This window comes from Lampetra fluviatilis, chromosome 14, assembly GCF_964198595.1.
Source record: "Lampetra fluviatilis chromosome 14, kcLamFluv1.1, whole genome shotgun sequence".
Classification (NCBI taxonomy): Eukaryota; Metazoa; Chordata; class Hyperoartia; order Petromyzontiformes; family Petromyzontidae; genus Lampetra; species Lampetra fluviatilis.
The window spans coordinates 13,988,967-13,997,190 of NC_136288.1; positions in this window are offsets into that span (position 1 = coordinate 13,988,967).

Genomic DNA, 8,224 nt, shown 5'->3' on the forward strand with positions numbered 1-8,224 from the left:
TTAGCGTAGTGGGATGTATTCGGGATATACATTTTTTTTTTATAAAAAAAAATTAAGCGTAAAAGATCTTAAAGTGAAAAATCAAACGAATGTAGCGGCTGGACCTTCCTGAACATGATCCACAGACTCGGCGTGGCTCTGCTGGATAAGTACAAAACATCATCGTCATCGGCATCACAAACATAGTAAAGATATATCCACTGCTGGATGAAGGAGCCTCGCAAACCCTTCGCCATCTCAACGAAGCGTGCCCATTGTGTGTTGTGTTTTTAACCTCGGGGCCGGGAGATCGAACAGAGAACCTCTGCTGACCAAGGCACCAGGCAGCGGAATGTCACGTGGAGTGAGGGGGTGGGGAGTCAATCAAAAACAGCCCCCCCCCCTTAACCCCCCTCGCACCACCCTCCCCCCCAAACTTCCACCTCCACCCCCCCAATTCCCTACCTCCCCCCGGTTCACCCCCCCTCCCTCCCACCACTGCAAACATCATCGGTGTCCAGAGATCGCGGTCGTAAGGCAGCACAACAACAACAATTCCAGACAACAACAACAATTACACATCGAGCGAACACCACACAGTAGTCCATCAACACAATTCGCGCGTTAAAATCGAGCTATCGATAACACAGCTACACGTGTAGTAGCTACTACACATGTAGTAGCTACGGGCCCCGCACTTTCAAGGACCCCGCGCTAAATGCTTTCAAGCTATCAATTCCGGTTCAGTGATTCTGCACTTGTTCTATTATTACAGTACTGTACTGCCTTCGACTTGTATGAACGACTGGGTGTTTAAGGTTAGCGATTCATCGTATTATTGGGCGTTATAAAGCAAATGAAACAATACAATGACTATGCGAGTTACAATTTAGTGATTTACATATTTATTTATTTAGAGCCCCTTCGTCACATATGCTACAGGGCCCGAACTCGCTTCATCCGGCACTGGTCCCGACCGAGAGTGTGAAGCGGACCGCCACGCGGCGCCAGTTTCGCGTCGGCGATGAATCGGCGCCCTCTGGTGGACAAACGCGGCCACCGCACCGAGACGCCGACTCGGTTGGCTGCGTGGGGGCATCGGCCCCCGAGGCTTTGATTTGGCCAGTGGAGCGACCGCGTAGCTGTTCATCTTCTTGGTTCTTTCGGTAAAGTCACGTAGAGGGGAAGTAATAAAATAATAAAAATAAAACATAATAAAATAATTCATGAATTTTATTATGTTTAAGTAATAAAATAATAAAAATAAAGCATAATAGAATATTGTATTTATTTTATTATGTTTTACTTTTATTATTGTATTACTTCCCTTCTACGTGACTTTACCGAAAGAACCAAGAAGATGAATCCCTGCGGTCACGAAAGCTTTAAACCGCGTAGCTGTTGTTCAGAAGCGAGCTGGCGATCGCCAATGATGGCTCCGGTGAGTGGCGTGTATCATCGTGCGGGAATTTATATCGGCAGCCAAATGCAAATGCTCCAAACGCGCGGATGTTGATTCTAAATGTGAAATGAACATCACGGGCGGGAAGAGAAAGTGGCACGCACATTACAAATATACAGCAGCAGGCGTGAGTCAGGGTCGGGATCGCACCCACGACCTCCTGCACACCAGGCGAGGTAGTCAACATCTCGCCCCCTGGAAGCAGGTGGAGAGGGGGTGGGTGATGCGATGGAGACGTTCCGAGGCGTCGCCTCTGAGCGCCAGAAGATGGCGATAGCCGAACGCGTTGTGGGTTGCAGAGCGCGGCGTGGAATCGTCACCCAGCCACCCACAGAGAGACATCCTCAGAGCAAAGGCTCGAACCGTGGGCTGTGTCGATTGTTTACACTCGCCACTGCTTGCACGCACCCGCTGTAGAATGTGTGTTTGCGATGCAATAGGCGGAATTGAATCGATTGTGGAATCCAATGACGATGCAGGAATTGAATGGTGATGTGAACATCGAATGGAAATGGTCGATCTTAGAACTGTGAGCGGGGCCAACTCACGCTACACCTCACCCTGCCGCAACCCCTCACCCTACACCTACCCTTCACCACAACCCCTAAACCCATCCCTAAGTCCCTAACCCCCAACCAAAGCCCCAACCCCAACACCCGCTGGGCCCCCACCCCGGGTGTTGGGGTTGGGGCTGACGAAAGGCGCGCGCTCTCCGCTGGGGGGCGCGCGACCCCCCCCTGCCATCGATTCAACCCCCGCCCGCACCCTCCGAACCCCCCCCCCCCGTACACTCGTGCGTCCCGTGCCTATTGTCTGTCTCGTGTCTATTGTTGTCCTGTTTCTATTGTCTGTCAGGTTTCTATTGTCCGTCTCGTGTCTATTGTTGTCCTGTTTCTATTGTCTGCCTCGTGCCTATTGTCTGTCCTGTTTCTATTGTCTGTCTCGTGTCTATTGTTGTCCTGTTTCTATTGTCTGTCTCGTGTCTATTGTTTTCCTGTTTCTATTGTCTGTCTCGTGTCTTTTGTTGTCCTGTTTTTATTGTCTGCCTCGTGTCTATTGTTGTCCTGTTTCTATTGTCTGTCTCGTGTCTATTGTTGTCCTGTTTCTATTGTCTGTCTCGTGTCTATTGTTGTCCTGTTTCTATTGTCTGCCTCGTGCCTATTGTCTGTCCTGTTTTTATTGTCTGCCTCGTGCCTATTGTCTGTCCTGTTTCTATTGTCTGGCTCGTGTCTATTGTCTGGCTCGTGTCTATTGTCTGGCTCGTGTCTATTGGCTGGCTCGTGTCTATTGTTTATCTTTGCGCTTCATTCGCCAACTCCATTGCACTACAATTTCCATTCATCGCACGCACTCTCTTGTCTCATGCACAATTGGATTTTCTACTGACCTCCAATAATCGATTACTCGATTGCATGGTTAATTTCCGATGAAACACAACCCATTACCCACCCTCCACACACAAACGTCTGTACACACACACACACGTCACTACACACACACACGTCTCTACACACACACACACGTCTCTACACACACACACGTCACTACACACACACGTCTCTACACACACACACACGTCTCCACACACACACACACACGTCTCTACACACACACAGCTCTCTACACACACACACGCCTCTACACACACACACGTCTCTACACACACACACGTACACGTCTCTACACACACACACGTCTCTACACACACACACACACACGTCTCTACACACACACACGTCTCTACACACACACGTCTCTCCACACACACACGTATCTACACACACACACGTCTCTACACACACGTCTCTACACACACACGTCTCCACACACACACACAGCTCTCTACACACACACACACGTCTCTACACACACACCTCTACACACACACACGTCTCTACACACACACACACGTCTCTACACACACACACGTCTCTACACACACACGTCTCTACACACACACACGTCTCCACACACACACACAGCTCTCTACACACACACAAACACGTCTCTACACACACACACCTCTACACACACACGTCTCTACACACACACCTCTACACACACACACGTATCTACACACACACACACACGTCTCTACACACACACACGTCTCTACACACACACGTCTCTACACAAACACGTCTCTACACAAACACACGTCTCGCTACAATTCGCTGGTTGCGATTGTAGTTGTTGTGATGGTGTTGTTGGATGTGGCCGTGGTGGTGTTGGTAGTTATCACCGTGGTGGTTGTTGTGGCAGTGTTGTTTGTTAGTTGTGGTGGTAGTGGTGGTAGTGGTGGTTGTGGTGGTGGTGGTTGTGGTGGTTGTGATGGTAGTGGTGGTAGTGGTGGTTGTGGTGGTGGTGGTGGTTGTGGTGGTTGTGGTGGTAGTGGTGGTTATAATTTCGTGAAATCCTCGTCCTCGTTTGCATCAACCTCCTCCTCTTCTTCCTCCTCTTCCTCCTCTTACATTGAAGACAATGATTGCATTCCCAGTGAGTGTGTAATACGAATACTCATACACTCGTGCGTGCACTCATGCACACATACACAGAAAGACAAAAATCCCCCGTATAGCCGTAACAGACTGTTGGGGCAAGTGCTGTTAGCGAGCACATACACACATACGCACCGCATCACCACACACATAAACACTATCCTAATGTCATCTCCATACTTTGATTCAAAGCTTTCGTGACTGCAGGGATTCATATTCTTGGTTCATTCGGTAAAGTCACGTAGAAGGGAAATAATAAAATAAAAACATTCAAACATAATATTACGTTTAATTTTTATTATTTTATGATTACGTGGCTTTACCGAAAGAACCAATAATATGTCATCTCCATACTTTGATTCAAATCGTCGTCTGGGCATCATCTCGCGAAACGACGAATCCGTTCGGAAATGTCGCAGCGAAGGCCGCCACGAGTTGAGCGGACGTCTTCAAACTCCACAAACATCACCGCCAAAACCACGCTGCTGCTGCTGCTGCAGCAGCAGCACGCACTTACAGAAGATGTGTCCACAAAGATAAATATTCCTCTTTTTTTATTTATATATACACACACACATTTTCATTGTTTCTAGATTTGAAGCTTTCGTGTCTGCAAGGATTCATACTCTTAGGTTCGTTCGGTAAAGTCACGTAAGAAAAAATAAATAATAATAAAAATAAATATTAAAAATAGTAATAATAATTTAAATAAAATAATAAATCACTTTTATTTATCGCTTCTATTTATCATTTATTTCTATTATTATTTCTATTACTTAATTATTATTTATTATTATTATTATTATTATTTATTTTTACCTACGTGACTTTACCGAAAAATCCTAAGAGTATTTTCATTGTTGTTTACGTGGAGGATGAGATCTGTGACGGAGGCGGTTTTGCACGTTGGTATATTTTGTCACTTATTGACTGGTATCGTTGTAGATTTGTTTAACACGCAGTCGGCTTTCACGACCAATATCATCCATAATAGAGTTTTTTTTTGGGTTAATCGCGTAAATATATACATGTTGTGTCGTTAAACCCGCCACCACCCGACACAGCCGACTAGTAAGGGTTGTCACGTAAACAGAACGTGGCCAATTCGTCACTAGTACAGCACTAACCGGTGTGTTGGAGAGCCAAGCCACAACATTTACAATCTGAGTGACGAATTGGAACGCTGTTTACGTGACAAACCCATGGCTGTGTCGGGTGGTGGCGGGTTTAACGACACATTTATATTTTTACGCGATCTAAGCCAAAAAACTCTATTATCGATGTATATATTTGTTTATTTGGTCACTTGTAGACTGGCATTGTTTTTATATTGGTGTATTTTATCCTTTATAGACTGCATTGTTTATATATTCGTATATTTTGTCACGTATAGACTGATATATTAATATATTGGTCAATATATATTTAAGACAATATTCGACTGATTAGTCAAATATATATTTAATAGGCAACGTTTCGGGCAATGACCCTTGTGGGGAAGGACCCTTTTGCATCGCACAATGTGTATATGAAAAAGGGGCGTTGCCCGAAACGTCGCCTCTTACATGTTGTGAAAGCCACGCAGCGTGGTCGTCATTGACTCGTGCACCCGTGTCAACGCGAAAGCAGCAGCAACAGCATCATGTTCTTTGATTTTTCTATAAAGTCACGAAGGTAAACAATTTTTTATAAAATAAATGTCATCAATTTAATGTAAGAGGCGACGTTTCGGGCAACGTCCCTTTTTCATATACACATTGTGCGATGCAAAAGGGTCCTTCCCCACAAGGGTCATTGCCCGAAACGTTGCCTATTAAATATATATTTTGACTAATCATTAAATTGAATCCATTTAATTTATTTTAATTTAAATCAATTAAATTTAATTTCATAAAATGTTTTACCTACGTGACTTTACCGAAATAACCAAAGAGTATGAATCCTTGCAGTCACGAAAACTTCAAATCTAGAATCAGCACCATCAGCAGCATCACAAACGAAGTGCTTGAGTCGTGATCGTGTCGCGTTGGACGTGGCGCTGGGTGCCTCTGGGCCGCGGTCGTTCCCTGCAGCAGACAGAGCTGCGCGGAGCTCAACGGGGGCGCCAACAGCTGGGGATGACAGTCGCCCTCAGGTCGGCGGGGCCACGATCCACACCGTGAGACGAACTGCCGCTGTCGGTAGTGGTGGCGGTGGTGATGGTGGTAGTGGTGGTGGTGGTGATGGTGATGATGATGGTGCTGGTGGTGGTGGTGATGGTGGTGATGGTGATGATGGTGATGATGGTGGTGGTGGTGGTGATGATGGTGGTGGTGGTGATGGTGGTGGTGATGGTGGTGATGGTGATGATGGTGGTGATGGTGATGATGGTGGTGGTGGTGATGGTGGTAATGATAATGGAGACTTGGGCTAGTGTACTCTAACTAATCGTACGAAAGGAAAGCACACACGTGTTTCTTGTGATGCGTCATGTGTGTGTCCGTGTCTGTCCGTGTGTATGTGTGTGTATGTGTCTTTGTCTTTGTTTGCATTTGGGCATCTGTAGTGTAGCCACTAGCGCGCTACGCTACGAACCCGGCCACCTGAGTTCGATTCCCGCTCACGGCCAACACCGGTGATGATTTTACGAACCGGTCCTGGGTTTCCCCTATGTCCATTCGGCCTCATATGAGTGCCGGGCGTGGTGCTTAAAACATCGCCACTAAGAAGACAAAGGCGGTCGGGCGTAGCGCTGTCCACCCACCCCCTCCTGTGCCGTTCCAGTCTTTGTAGGTGCTCGCAAACAGCACTTTCCCCAATTGTCTACTATGTATGTTGAACTTCCTTCGCACCGTACGTAGCCAACCGTGCTAATCGGATATACACGGGGTATATTTGTCTTGTGTGTGCGTGCGTATATCTTGTCCGCTCTTAATAGGTGCTCGCTAACAACACTCGGCCCCACAGTCCGTGTGGGCTGTGCGGGAGTTCTACTGCGCGTGCGTTCATGTGTCCCCATGTCCTTGTGGAGCGGTGGCGCAGCGGTTAGCGCACCGCGCTACCGAACCCGGCGTTCCGCGTTCGATTCCCGCTCACCGCGAACAGCAGTGGCGAGTGTCAGCATCGATATTGGACTCGATCTCAAACGAGCACCTGCCGTGCCGTGTCTATATATAAAAAAACAACAGCGGGGAGACAAAGGAGGCCGGGCGTGGTTCTGACCGCACCACCCTCTCGTGCGCCGTGTCGGCCTTCGTAGGTTCTCGCGAACAGCACTTGCCCTTCCAGTCCGTGTTGTCTATACGGGGAGCCTTTGTCTTTGTGTGTACGCGTCAGGGTGTTGCGTCTCTACGTTATCGTATGTTTGTGTGGTTGCCGGTCACCTACAGCACTTGCCCCGACCAGGCAGTCGGAGGCTACGCGGGGCACCTTTGTCTTTGTCTGTGTCTGTGTGTGTGGAGGGGGTTCACTGCGGCACGATTTGCCGCAGTGCTCAGTTTCGCGGTGACGTCACCGAGGCGGGCGTGGGGGGGGGGCTCCTCCCCCCCTCTCCCCTCCTCTCGACTGTCTCTGTGTCTGTGTCAATGGGTCACCGTGACCCTCTCCTTGTGACCTTCGTCTTGAATGAGGACGCCGCTCGGAACGTCGGCGGTGGGGAGGAGATGGAGCGATGGCGGATCGCGAACATGGCAGTGTCGTGAGACGAGGCGATGGCTTCATCCAGCAGTGAAGAGATCACGGCTCATGATGATTATTATATATATTTTTAATGATGTTCATGACATAATATGGGGGCGACACGTGCGGTGAGCGATCACGTATTTACTAAAGCCGGCACTGCGCGCGCTGCAGGGTTGGCGTGGCAAGAACCACGTACGGCCGCCTTTGTCTCTCCCCAGGTACTAGATTTTAATGCTGGGTCGACCTAGAGGTGGCCCGGGGAACAGGGTTCACATTGATGCTCGCCGTGGCCCGGGATCGAACTCGGGTGGCGGCATCGTGGCGCACTGCGCTATGCACCGCGCCAGCGAATCGCGCGAAATTCATGTAATGGTACAAATACAAAGGTACCCGTACAGCCTGAACAGACTTTCGGGGGCAAGTGCTGTTAGCGGGTAGCGCCTATGAAGACCAGCACGGCACACGAGGAGGGTGGGTGGCCAGCGCCACGCCCGGTCGCCTTTGTCTCCAATGCACGATTAAGACAAATATCCCCCGAATAGCCTTTAAAGACTTTTGGGGCAAGTGCTGTCTACTTAGCACGGCACACATACACACACACACGCGAATGTGTACGTGAACAAAG